The sequence below is a fragment of the Camelus ferus genome, chromosome 11, assembly GCF_009834535.1.
Source record: "Camelus ferus isolate YT-003-E chromosome 11, BCGSAC_Cfer_1.0, whole genome shotgun sequence".
NCBI lineage: Eukaryota > Metazoa > Chordata > Mammalia > Artiodactyla > Camelidae > Camelus > Camelus ferus.
In genome coordinates, this window is record NC_045706.1 from 48,484,510 (window position 1) to 48,499,189 (window position 14,680).

The 14,680-nt window shown below is 34.4% G+C and overlaps 1 protein-coding gene across 4 annotated transcripts in view; it reads right to left on the reverse strand.

Moving 5' to 3' along the window:
* CTNNA3 (catenin alpha 3) overlaps nt 1-14,680 on the reverse strand; it is a 1,348,033-nt gene that overhangs the window by 1,286,671 nt on the left and 46,682 nt on the right. The window contains exon 1 of one of the 4 annotated variants that reach the window (XM_032491498.1): nt 14,342-14,460. The exons of 2 other annotated variants lie outside the window; for them this stretch is intronic. The gene's annotated coding sequence lies outside the window, so the exon portion shown is untranslated. Of the gene's footprint in view, nt 1-14,341; nt 14,461-14,680 lie in introns of those variants that run through there. One more of the 4 variants, XM_032491495.1, reaches the window with a different exon arrangement.

Genomic DNA, 14,680 nt, shown 5'->3' on the forward strand with positions numbered 1-14,680 from the left:
TTTGACAAAGGAGGCAAGAATATACAATAGAGTAAAGACGGTCTCTTCAGCAAGTGGTATTCAGAAAACTGGACAGTTGCATGTAAATCAGTGAAGTTAGAATACTCCCTCACACCATACACAAAAATAAAATCAAAATGGCTTAAAGACTTAAACATAAGACAAGACACCATAAACCTCCTAGAAGGAAACATAGGCAAAACATTTTCTGACAGAAATTTTAGCAATGTTCTTCTAGGGCAGTCTACCTAGGCAATAGAAATAGAAGCAAAAATAAACAAATGGGACATAATTAAACTTATAAGTTTTGCACAGCAAAGGAAACCATAAGCAAAACAAAGAGACAACCTACAGAATGGGAGAAAATATTTGCAAATGATGCAACTGACAACTTAATTTCCAGAAAATATAAACAGCTCATACAGATTTAAAAAAAAAAAAAAACCAATTCAAAAATGGGCAGAAGACCTAAATAAGCAATTCTCCAATGAAGACACACCAACAGCCACTAGGCACATGAAAAAAATGCTCAATATCACTAATTATTAGAGAAATGCAAATCAAAACTACAATGAGGTATCACCTCCCACCAGTCAGAATAGCCATGATTAAAAAGTCCACAAACGATAAATGCTGGAGGGGGTGTGGAGTAAAGGGAACTCTCCCACACTGTTGGTAGAAATGTACTTTGGTGCAGCCATTATGGAAAACACTATGGAGATTCCTCAAAAGACTAAAAATAGACTTACCATATTATCTAGCAATCCCACTCCTAGGCATAAACCCAGAGGGAACTCTAATTGGAAAAGATACATGCACCCCAATGTTCATAGCAGCACTATTTACAGTAGCCAAGACATGGAAACAACCTAAATGTCCATTGACAGATGACTAGGTAAAGAAATTGTGGTATATATCATACAGTGGAATACTACTCAGCCATTAAAAAAGAATAAAATAATGCCATTTGCAGCAACATGAATGGACTTGGAGAATGTCGTTCTAAGTGAAGTAAGCCAGAAAGAGAAAGAAAAATACCATATGGTATCACTCATATGTGGAATCTAAAAAAAAAAGACACAAATGAACTTATTTACAAAACAGGAACACACTCAAAGACATAGAAAATAAGCTTATGGTTACCAGGGGACAAAGAGGGTAGGAAGAAATAAATTGGGAGTTTGAGATTTGTAGATACTAGCTACTATATATAAAATAAGTTTCTTCTGTATAGCACAGGGAATTATATTCAATATCTTGTAATAACTTATAATGAAAATGAATATATGTATGTATATATATGACTGAAACATTATGCCATACACCAGAAACTGACACAACATTGTAAACTGACTATACTTCAATTTAAAAAAAGAAAAAGAAAAAAGAAACTGCCAAAGACCATCCCAAGTGACTCAACAGACATCTGTAAATAATCAAAATAGTGAATTTCAAATATGCTTTTAATCAAATACACTCACAATATTTATAATTCTTTCATGTGTCTTCAGCAAAGTTTGATATTAAAAACAAAGATAATTATGCTAAAAGTTTCAAAGGAAACAACTATGGCAAATCTATTAATTTATGAAGTCATTTAAGTACAATTACATACTCTAAAATTGATTATACTATTAAAAACAATAATACATACTATCACTTCTTGTATACTATCAAAACATTTTCTAGTCAACTCAGATTTAGTTGGAGATCAAGGCAGTAATAAACAGAAAACTGCAGAATTTTGCAGATGAAGTCCGAGCTAGGTGAAAGTCTGACAGGTTGTTACCAACCTCTGATAGCAGTAACACAATGTAAACCCAAAACAAAAATCCTACTAAAATGTGGGTTACCATATTCCAAGGCAGTTGCGTTTTATATTCCATAAAGTCTTGAGAGTTAGAGAATACCTCCCAAACAATTCAAGGACACCTCATACAATATTCATTTCAACAATGTGCTGGTCTTGGATGAATAGTAATAATGAGATGCTCATTCTAATACTAAATGCCAGTGATTACTTCTATAAAGTTCTTCCTTATGTTGAGCTGAAATCTGCCACTTTTTAACTTCTATCCAATAGAGACAGTTTTATAAAGTGGGAACAGTATGGGTTTGAAGACAGGCAGACTAGATTAAAATCCCAGTTTTCAAAATCAAAGGGAGGAAAACAGATCTCTTGATAGCAGTAACAGATTTCTCATCTCCAGGAACAGTCCTTAAGGCAGAACAAACGTAATGCCCATGGGAATCCTTCCCTTCTCCCCAAGTTATTTATGTCCATAATTCCTGAATTTTCTTTTGTCCACTTTATTCCCTGCTTAAAATTGAACTTAAATCAATTTTAAATTCACTTAGTTTAATAAGCATTTTATTTTTAAATGCAGTTAACTCTGAGAGGTCATGGGGGCACATATTTAATCATCCATCAGTATGAACTAGCTTATCATTCTCCATCCAGCAGCCTGTACATGTCTCCATTCTGTACACACCACCTTGTATTTTAGTCATATCCTGGCAGCAAAGTAGAGAGATGTTAGATCAGAGGGATTCACACAGAAGCCAGTAGAAAACTTTCCCATTTCCAAACTTTGCCTTGGGATGTCCATCCCCTCACAAACATTAAAGAGAAAACTCCTACCTGCTTCTCCTCCCAACTGTAACACATGACCTCTGTCTTCAAATTCCAGAGCCCAGGCTCCTCCTAATAAAACTGTAATTCTTCTACATAAATTGGCATGTTCTTGTGGGATGGCTCAGAAATCTAACAATCTATCATACAGTTTCCATAGAAAAGTGCTTAATACCAAACATTTTTAAAAAAATAAACTTGTAACACAGTTTGTAAAATGACAACTGATTCTCCTTTAAGATTATTAATTTCCATGGCACAGTCATCATTAATTTAACTTGTATTCACTCTGTAACTAAACTGTTCAGGTGTTTTTAACAAAGATTACTTCAAACTTTAAGTCTCTCCATCACATATTTGGACAATTAATTTTTATTTGCTCCTAAATGCAGAATTTTATTTTATCCTTGTAACATTTCATCCTGTAGGATCTGGACTTTTGTTCCTGCCAGCCAAAAATTTATTTTAGAGAACCCAATATATTAACACTCTCTCCTAGTTTTATGTTTTTTCAGTATCAATTCCATAGTTCATATAGAACAGGTGGGGGCTAGACATGAAATCTGATTTTGTTATCACTAGAAATCTCTTTCCAGATACAAAATGATCAATTAATAAACACTTTAGGCATAATTTTTTAATCAGTTATTTATTACTTTTTTTCAATTTGTCAAAAAACAGCATGGGAGGATTTTTCAAATGCTATAAAAATAGGACACCCTTTCTTTCCTATTTAACAATTTAATTTTTTAAAAATCTAGGTTGACATGATTCATTCCCAGAGAAACCATGCTGACTACTAGTAACTAGTAGTAAAAAAGAAAGTCAGAAAGGTAATGGAACTGGTTGTGGGGGAGGGGGCTGCAGATCATATCAAGTCCCACTAGATAAACATAATCTTTTATATTTTGGAAAGATCACTCTGGTGAATAAAATGAAGTATGAGGGACAAAGGCAAAAGCAGGAACACCATTGGGAGCCTTCTGTAGTGATCTAGATGAGAAAGAACAATGACTTAGACCTGATGATGGCAGTGGAAGTGGATAGAAGTGGTCAGATTATAGATATATTATGACAGTTGTGCCAATAGGAATTCCTGACAGATTTAACATAGGATAAAAAGAACTCAAGGTATCTTTAAGCATTTTGTTCTGGAGCAACTGAAAGGATGGAGTTGCCATTAACTGAGGTGGGGGTTGCTGCAGGAGGAACAAGAAGATGAAGAGTCCAGTTTGGAACACCATAAATTTGAGATGCATATTAGACATCCAAGCAAAGATGTTAAGTAGACAGTTGGATATACAAGAGTAGAGTTTGGGAGAGAAGTCTGGAATGAAAATGTAAATTTTAGAATTGTCAAAATAAAGGTGGATGGAATGAAACCACCAAGGGAGCAAGCAGACCAGGAAGAGGCAGGTCAGAGTCAAAGGACCATTGTGAGTGAATGGAAATATAGGCAGTGGTACTCAGAGGAGGATTATAGAATTAAGATTTGCCTTTGAGTGACTGAGAAAAATATGACTCTTCTAGGCAGACCAATTAGAAAAGGGAAAACATACTCCTGTAGGTATTAGCAGGAAAGCCCACAGTTTGCCCAGCAGAGGGAGGGCTAGATTTCAGCTCCACTCAGCGGCTCAGCAGGGCAACATGTACCAGTCAGTGTGAGACATGCTGCTACCCACCCGACCCTCACCGTCTGCTAAAGGATTTTTAAATTCTCCTATGTTTCATCACCACTGGATCTCAGTAATTAAGAGCACTGGCTTTGAAGCTGGACTGTCTGGGCAAGAATCCACACTCTGTTCCCTGCTCACTGGTGACTTTAGACAAGATACTGAACCTCCCTAAACATCAGTTTCCTCATCTCTAAAACGAGGTAAGAGTACCTTCTTCAAAAGGATCTTGAAGGTTAAAATTAAAAATCCATGTGAAAGTCATAATTCAGCCCATGTCTCAGACACCTAGTAAGGGCTCAACAAATGTTAGTTGATACTATTAGGCCCTTTTCAGTAGGAAAGCAGAATCCCTTTGTCTACATTTAGGTTAAACGTATCTCTTTCATCTATAGAGCTTATAATAATTATTCAAGAATGTTTTCACTCTCTGTTCCCATAACAAAAGAGCTTAAAACAAAGCTTCCCTCTGGTGGCTCATTTCACTGGAACTCTTCACTTTAAAATCTAAGGAGTATTTCCTACTTGTGCATTAATTAGAAATGCGACATGCCTAAATACTCTTTTTAAAAAATCCCTAATGTACAACAGCCTCATAAAGGATCTTGAGCCCTTTGAAATCATTCCAGAGTAGTACATAAAAGGTATGCTCCAGAGTTAGGGCTACAATTGTTAGATGCACTACATGTCCAGATCCCCAAGTATATGAACATTTTACTTCCTTAGCTTCCAAGAACTCTGGGTTTCAACAGAACAAAATAATGTCACATTTTATAATAAAAAGTAAGCATCTTTAGCAAGTTATAATTTAAACTTTCAAAAGCTTCTTGAAAGCATTTGAAGTTCTCTCTAATAACCTTTGGACAGTCATCACACTGATGTTCTTTGAAAAATCAAATTGAGCTCCTCCCCCTAAAATTATGATTTTCATAGATTCTTTATGAGAAGACCCAAATTCAATTAAATTAAAACATTTGCTTACTCTGTTCACAGTAAACAAAATAAAACTTGCTTCCTCACACACAACTTAAATGAGAGCTACAAAAATTGCAGAAAATAAACAAATAAAAATCCAAGATTGCCTTAACTAATATGAAATAAAACAAAGGAAAACAGCAGATTCTACTTATATGCAGGTCTTATGTCCTTGTTGTGAATGGCTGAACAAGTCTAGTCTCCCACCAAAATAAAGGAAAAGGTTGTAATTCAATTCCAGATTTAACTGAAAAGTAACATTGTATATAAGAATTTTACAAGATGATCTCATTAACACTCCTCTGATAACACACCTTTTACGTTATTTTATAAAATGCCAGTTCATACTAAAAGCTCACCTTATATTTCACAATGGCACACATTTTCAAAATTGCAGGTAGGGAGAAAGGACAAAAATGCCCCATGGTTATCCTGTGGAGCAATGCCTTTCAACTTCAGGACATTTTGTACCATATAAAATTATATGAGAACTGAGATCCTGTAAGATCCTATCTCATATAAGTCCAGCATGAAGGTTACCTACCTATTACTCAAAAAGCCAAAGAATTAAATTAGTCCAACTGAAATCTAAGAAGAAGATAATCTAATATGTGAAAGCTCAGAGAAGCTTTCATTGAATCACCCAGAACAGGAATAACCTTCAGCTGTAAGTATCAAGTTTAAGCAACCAGGGCAGAAGTAACATGCCCTTCTTATACACCTTGAAAGTGACAGTAGCTTTTGTTGCTGCCAGTCCAGCGGGCCTATGGTCAGTTCCACTACATAATATATAAGACAGCTCAAATTATATGAATTCTCCAAAGGTCTGGTATTTTTGAAAATCAGAGAACAATAAAAGAAAATAGTGAAAGAAGTGGAATTCACATCAACCTCAATTTGGAACCAAAAAATTCCCATTTCTTCTTTGTTCTCTGATTAGCTAGAAACAAATAAGACCCTGCTTATCAGAATAGAGAAAACAAAGTCTTTGAAAACACTATATTCATGTTTCTATAAATCTATTAATACACTTGGGAAAACCAATAGTGGGCAACTGCTTTGAGAACTTCAGCGTGTTCTCTGACTCCTGGTTTTCCATTCTTTCACACTCTCTGAAGAGTTTTTAAAAGTCTGTGCCACAATCTTTCAATTTAATCATCCAGGTTCACTATTTTACCACTACTTTTTAAAATTTTCTCCAGGAACTCTGGCTATTAACCCTATTTAACTGTTTCTCATCCCACATGCTAAGTATTCTTTCTATAATAGATAAAGGACTTTCTCCTCTAGCTTCAAAATACCACTTTATACCCTTCTGACCATTCTTTCCCAGTGTCTTTTGCTAGCACCTCTTGATCCACTAACTCCTGTTAAGTACGGGTCTTATCTCAGGTTGGATCCCTTATATCCTATTTGCTGCTCACATTACATTGTTCTCTCAGAACAATCTCTCCCTAGAGTTTCAATTCAACTCATATCCTCTGATTCTATAGTCCAGACCTCTCACTTGAGCTTCAAAGCCCCCACATCCATTGCCCACTGGGCCATCTCACAGGCACCTCAAAACTGAACTCATGATCTCTTCCTTAAAACCAAATTCATGATCTCTTCCTTAAAATCCACTGAATGACTCAAGGCAATTTGGTCTGTTGTATCTCTCTAGCTTTCTCTTTTTCTTTGATCCACTTCCTCCCTGTATTCCATCCATGCTAAAGAATTTGAAGTTCTCTAAATGGACCATACTCTTTCATACCTCTAAACTTATTCACTCTGCTCCCTCTGCCTGGAGTGCCTTTCCTCAATAGCACCTCAAAAAATACTTGCTTATCTTTCCATCCTCAACTCAAACAAGCCTCTTTACATACACACACATGCACACATAAGCATGCATACGCTCATGTTAGAAGGAAGCAATACTTCCTTACCTCTGTCCCCTATACAGATCTCTAAGAGAATCATCATCATCATCCTACCATCTCCTAGGATTCCTTATAATATATGGTAGAGTAACTGCATGTTTATGTCACTTCCTTCCATCAAAACTGAAGACAGAAAAAATTAAAAATAAAACCTCCATCATCAAGGAAACTTGTCATAACCCCAAATTAAAAATAAAGAAATACAGTGAAATCTTGATTAAATTTTTTTAAAAAGGAAAGTGAAAGCCTATACATACCTCAACAGGAAATAATTTCTTCTAATGCCACAATCCTGATATTCCTGTCGAAGTGTCTGTTGATTAGAGATTAAGATGTAGGGCATGGATAGGTACAGGAATCAAAGGGGGATATCCCTGTTTGAAAGACCCAGTTTGAGATTACAGAATCACAAAAGCGATAGGGCAGGATTAGCAATGATGACATGCCATTTCTAACTGTCTGTGACTAAGCCTGTGTAGCCAAGGGAACTGCTAGAGAGCAAGCAGTGAAGGAAAGAAGGGATGTTGAATCATCAGTTCACAATGCGAATAGCCTGTAACTTAAAGGACTTTGCCATGAAGCATACTGAGTTTTGGAGCACCAAACAATGAAAGAAAAAATTTCCTAGAAATAAAAAAGTAACAACTTTGGTAAGAAAGTAAAAATTGCCAACAACATCAGCTCAGTTCCACAGAAGCCCTAATACTCCATACAATGTTCTTTAGTAAATCTCTGGTGGTATATAAAGATGAGTAATGGGAACTCTCCATATAAAGTGCAAAAAAAAAAAAAAGAAAAAGAAAAAGAAAAAGGAGAGGAACCCGAAAATGCATATGAGTAAGAAATAATGAAGGAAACAGGGGAAGAGCTCAGTGAAATAGTTATATGTGGACTCAAATACACACACGCACATACAAATATACACAGCATGTTCTCACTTTAAAAAGAACTCAAAGAAGAGTTACAAGATTCAAAAAAGAGATAAAACATCATAAAGGAATAAAAAAATAAGATAGAAGAACTCAAACAAATGGAAGCAAAAAATAAAACACTACAAAGATAAAAGTAACATTAGAAGCATCCAACAAACTGGACTGAGAGCACATTTTGGAAAGATGATGGACAGACTAGCAAAATCACTTATCAAAAAAGATGGAAAAGCTCAAACACTCTTCTCTCCTCATCTTTCATAGCAAGGAATCAATAGATATTACTTAAAGCTGAGTGCAATTTAAAGTAATTTCTCATTCAAGGAAACATCTGCAAATATCCCTGAAGCATATAAAAAGCTGCCCAGCCTCATTCATAATCAGAGAAGTGCAAATTAAAACTACACTGAGATACTATTTCTCATCTGTTAAGATTGTCAAATATCCAAAATTTAGATAACAAACTGTTAGTAAGGCTGTAGAGAATCAGACACCCTCATACATTGTGTATGGATATGCAAAACTTTGTCTATGTAGGGTAAATTTTCAATATATGTATATATATATAAATACATATATTTACCCTTTGACCTAGAAATCTCACTTCTAGAAATTCACTTCAAAAATAAAAACTAATGTACACCCAAGGCAATTCATTGCAGCATTTTTTTAAAAGAAGGGAAGGAGGGAAAGTAGGAAGGAAGGAAGGAAGGAAAAATAGAAGAAAGGAAAGAAGGAAGGAAGGAGAAACTATATATGGAATATCCATACAAACAAACAGTACATACCTATAGAAAGGAGTGAGGAAGTTCTCTCTTTACACCACTATGGAGTGATTTCCAGGCTACATTGTTAAGTGAAAAAAAACCTAGGTGCAAAATAGTGTTTACAATATACTACCTATACATAAGAAAGCCGTAATTGCAAAAAGATTTGCCTTCTTGCTTATATTTCTGGGGGGAAAAATCAAAAAGGATAAACCAAAAACAAATTAAAATCATTGTTCTCAGGAAGAGAGACAGAACAGAGTAGAGGAGACACAGATGAATGCTAGATTTCTCTGAATGTACCTAGTTTTAGAGGTTTGATTTTGGAGTCATGTAAATGTTTCACATAAATCAACAGCAATTAACTCATAAGTCAATCCTGAAAAGTCAAAAGTAAATAAAAGAACATAAACCTTAACTATAATTCACATTAACTTCATAACCACACAGAAATGATTTCAAGTGACTTCAAAACACAGTAATTTTTTAAAAGCTATAAGGATATATTGTACCACATAGGAAATATAACCCATATTTTATAATAACTATAAGGGGAGTATGACCTTTAAAAATTGTGAATCACAAAAACTGTGAATCACCTGAGACTTACATAATATTGTACATCAATGATACATCAAAAAATTTTTTTTTAATTTTTAAGTAAAAAACAGCAACAAAAAATACACTCACACACACATATATATACACACAATGGAATATTACTCAGCCATGAAAAAGCATAAAATTTTGCCATTTGGAACAACATGGATGGACTTTGAGAGTATTATGCTTAGTGAAAAAAGCCAAACAGAGAAAAACAAATACTGTATGTTACCACTTACATGTGGAACCTAAAAAATAAAACAAAACCAGTGACTATAACAAAAAAGAAACAGATTCACAGACATAGAAAACAAACTAGTGGTTACAAGTGCAAAGAGGGGAGGGGCAAGATAGGAGTGGAGGATCAAGAGGTGCAAACTACTATGTATAAAATGAATAGGCTAGGAGGATATATTGCACAGCACAAGGAATGTAGCCAATATTTTATAATAACTACAAATGTAGTATAATCTATAAAAAATTGGTTTATTTATTTATCTATTTTTAATGGAGGTACTGGGAACTGAACCCAGGACCTTGTGCATGCTAAGCATGCACTCTATTCCCCCCACCAAAAAAAAACCCAAAATTTTTAATCACCATTTATAACTCATTAAAAAATAATAGATCTAGACAATAATCATCAATATGAAGGTTAAACTCATTAGGTGACTGATTAATGGAGAACTATGAAAATCAGGCTTACAAAGCATGAATACACTGATCAATCTTAACATTACCAAAAGTGAGACAACCCAGACTCTATGCCTCCTGACATGATACAATAGGAAGTACACCACACCACCTACGCGGTATTCTAACCAAGCCTTGTCTAACTGACATCTAACTACCAGTTTATTGGAAGGAAGAATGTGTTAAGTGACACCACAAGGCTGCAGTCGTCTAAATCCAGAATGTGGGAAATACTGTAAGACAAATGACTTGGTTTCTTCAACTCATAGATGACATGGAAAAGGAGGGGAAACTATTACAGATTAAAAGATACTTAAGGAGCATAACAACCACATAAAATGTGTGGACCCTAGATTCTGATTTCAAAATCCAAATATAAGAAGACGTTTTTAAACAGTTAAAATTGGATACAGACAGGCAGTTTGACAATATTAGAGCTACTGTTCATTTTGGAGGTATGATAATAATTGGATGATTATTTTTTCTTAAATCTTCACATATTAGATGTAATATTAAATGGACAATTGAATTTCAACAAAGGTGTTAAAGGAAACTCAATAGAGAAAAGATAGTCCTTTCAACAAATGGGTTGAAATCAGTGGACATCTATGTGTAAAACAGGAACCTTAACCATATCCTCACACCATACACAAATATTTACCTGAAATGGATCACAGAGCTAAAGATAAGACCTTAAAGGTAATAAACTTCTCAAAGAAAATACAGGAGAAAATCTTTGTAACCTTGGTTTAGGCAAAGTTTTCTTAGATACAACACCAAAAGCATTATCCAAGAGAAAGGAAAAAAATCAATAAACTGCTTCAACAAAATTTAACACTTTTGCTCTCTGAAAGACAATGTTAAGGAAATGAAAAGGCAGTCCACAGACGAGGATGAAGTATTTTTAAAGTCCATATACTGCAAAGGATTTGTATCCAGAAAATATAAACAATCCTTAGAAATCAATAATTAAAAGAAAAACAACTCAATTTTTCTAAATGGGCAAAAATTGAAAAGACTCTTCACCAAAGAAAATATATAGATGACCAATAAGCACAGGAAAAATGCTCATCATAAATCACTAGAGAAATGCAAATTAAGGTCACAATATACTACTACATACATTCTAGAAAGGCTAAAATTAAAAAGACTGTCAATACTAGGGCTAGCAAAGATGAGAAGCAACTGGAAATCTCACACATTTGCTAATGAAAATGAAAACTGGTACACCCACTTTAGAAAACAGCTTGGAAATTTCTTATAAAGTTAAAATACACCCACCCTATGACCCAGCAATTCCACTCCTTAGATATTTACTCAAGAGAAATGAAAGCATATGTCCACACACAGACCTACATGCAAATGTTCATGGTGGCCTCAGAAACTGAAAACAACTCAAATTTCCATCAACAGGTAAATAGATAAACAATGATACCATCATATCATCACATGTTATACAATAAAGAAATGAACTGTTGATACAGGCAACCACATTAACCTCTCTCAAAAGCATTATGCAAAGAGATACAGTCAAACAAAAGTACACACCGTATGATTCCACTTCTATGACATTCTTGAAAGGGCAAAAATACAGGGACAGGAAACAGATCAGTAGTTGTCAGTGGCCGAGGGTTTAAGGAAGAGAATTAACTGCAGAGGGCACAAGGAAACTTTTTGGATTAACGGAAATGTTCTATTTGATTATGGTGGTGGTTATATGACAGCATATAATTGTTAGAACTCACCAAACTGTAAGCTTAAAATGAGTGAGTTTAATGTATACAAAATTGTCCTCAATAAATGTGACTTTTAAAAAACCATTTCTGTTCACCTCTTACCCCAATAACATAGAAGATATTTCTAGATTACTTCATTTACTGCATAATTACAAATTTTTACTGATATCCATTGGCTCTATAAATTCTTTACAGTGGATCTCTCACTAGGATCTCTGAACTAATGCTTTCAAAAGTCAATGTATTTTTCTTAAGCATCCTACCGCTCTTGTACATCACTCAGTTTATTTGGTGCCTAAATCCTACTTAACTTCTTAAGAATATTTGCTTCCCAGGTTTCAAATCTGTGTGTCCAGGTTATCCTCCAGGTCATCCCACACAGCTGATGTTATCCATCCAATTTATAATTTTTTCTAGTAAAAACTCTAAGTCAACCTGCATGTGTTTACAAAACCACAAAAATAAAAGCTTTGAGTATTTTCTTAGTTTTCATAGTGCTTTATTTAAAAAATCATTTTATTGATCTTATTTTTAACAATGAAATACAAAAGGAGCCAAATGATTGTCCCTGACTCATCATGTTAATTTAATATCTGAAAATATCACTGAAGATCCTTAGCAAAATTCTAACTGCTACACTTTTGTCCTTTTTCAATACTACTGGGTGAAAGCAGTGAATTTCTAAGCTTGTTCCCTTTATACAAGCCGGGTTTAGCATGGTGTGCGGCATAGAGCCTAGAGTCTTCAACACAGCAGTTGGTTTTTGAGTATTTGAGGATCAAAGTACATTAAGAAGTCCTGCCTCTGAATTCCTTCCTGTATCCAACAACTTTCTTCCAAATTAACTTAGAGTGATCCAGTTAATTTTGACCTAACAGAAGTTGAAATTCAAGTTAAATTTATTGCTAAATTGAAAGAGTGAAAGGAAGGAAATTAGCTAATCTCATTTACAACAACCTATTCAGGGAAAAAAAAATTTATTTTAAAGCAGGACTAGATTCACAGATTTGTACAAAATTGTCAAATATATTTTATTTTAAACTTCAGTTTGATTGTGTCTGTTCTTACATGTAGATATTAGACCTTAATTTAGGTAATTCTTGCTGCTTCCAAACAACTAAGCCTCTTCAATCTTTCTTCTGAATTAAGCATAACAGTCAAATTTTTTTCTGCTCCTAGAAAACTTGGAGCCACACTTATGCCCACAAAAATCAGTGTGTGGGTTAAAAGGGCAGCAGTTCTCCACTTATTTTCACCAAAAAATCAGTGACATTTAAAGTATATTTAATATCCACTACCCAACATACTTTCCCTACTCTGGACTGCCACCCTTTGTAAAGGAGATAGCTAGTTTGCGTGAAATTCTCCCATAAGATTTCTGTATATAATCCTATATTTTCTCCCTCATCAGTCCCTCATATACCAGTGTCATAAAACCATAGTCAAGAACTGCTGCAGCTCAGCCTTATTACTGGCTCTGTTTTACATCTCATACTTATTTTTCTCTCTACTTTCACTTCAATTTTAATTTATCCTTTCTTGAATTTCATGTAGCCTTGTAAGTCACCTTAAATCCTTTCTAGAACAAGGTAAGGAATAAATAAATAATCATTTCAAGAATCTGCAAGAGCAATCTCTTCTCATTTACCCTAGATAAAAGCCTTAAAACTTTAATTCCTTGCAGCCTCTTAACTATTCTCCACCATACTGAATATACAAGTATCATAATCCACAGGCTTCTATTTCTTTGCTTTTACTAAATCTATTTAAAAATATTTAAGGCTGCATACAAAAAAAAAACCCACAGGAAAAGAATCCACGCACAATTTAAGTTTAGAGGCCCATAATAGAAATTAAATTGTTTGCACAAAGAAACTGCTTGCTGAGTAACTTTTACATCTGAAGAATGTAAAGCTTCCAGTGTCTTTCATATAGTTACTCAAATAGTAATAGCTCAGTTACACAAAAGGAATTTTTAAATGCTCTGATATAAGACTACTATAGCTTAGGCATTGGCACATGAGAATTTGTTTTAGCACTATTTTTAAAACCACTAATAAATACCTCAAATTGCAGAACTGAGCCTCTGCTTAACTGAAACTGCTTGAGTTGTTGTGAAAGAAAAAGCATGTAAGAGAATTACATTGTTATCTAAAACAGAAATGCCTGCTAAACGAGTAGGAAAAGTAGATATTTATAAAAGTGGAGCTTTCATAGAGTTTAGTGTTATGAAAAGGAAAATTAGTTATGAAAGTAATAAATGCACAACATAGTAGCTTCTATTTATACCATTTCTATAAAAAATAATGTCCTTTAATTTCCCCCAAAGTTATCTAACCAAGCAACAAATAATCTACAATTAGGATTTGCCTTATTGCAAAGTTTGATTTGAAAAAGTTTGACACTTCACTCACCTACTGCAGGACAGAGTATTGCCCATATACAGATACTAAACCAATTGTCTAAGCAATTTCTTGTGTTTAGAAATTCAGTGCCACTATTATGGCTCACAATTTGGCTTATAATGCATCTGTAAGCAAACAGCCTGACAAGCACCCTAGTGTATTTCAGAATGACTGACAGGACACAGTGGCTCAAGCAAGAAAGGGGGATGGGTGCCCTTAAAGCAACATGCCAGTGAAAGGCGACATCAAACAGAATCAGTCTTGAAATTACATTTTTCAACTTTGTATGAAATACGACAGATTGTCCAATATATGCTTTTAAACATAAATTTCACGTGCATTATATGC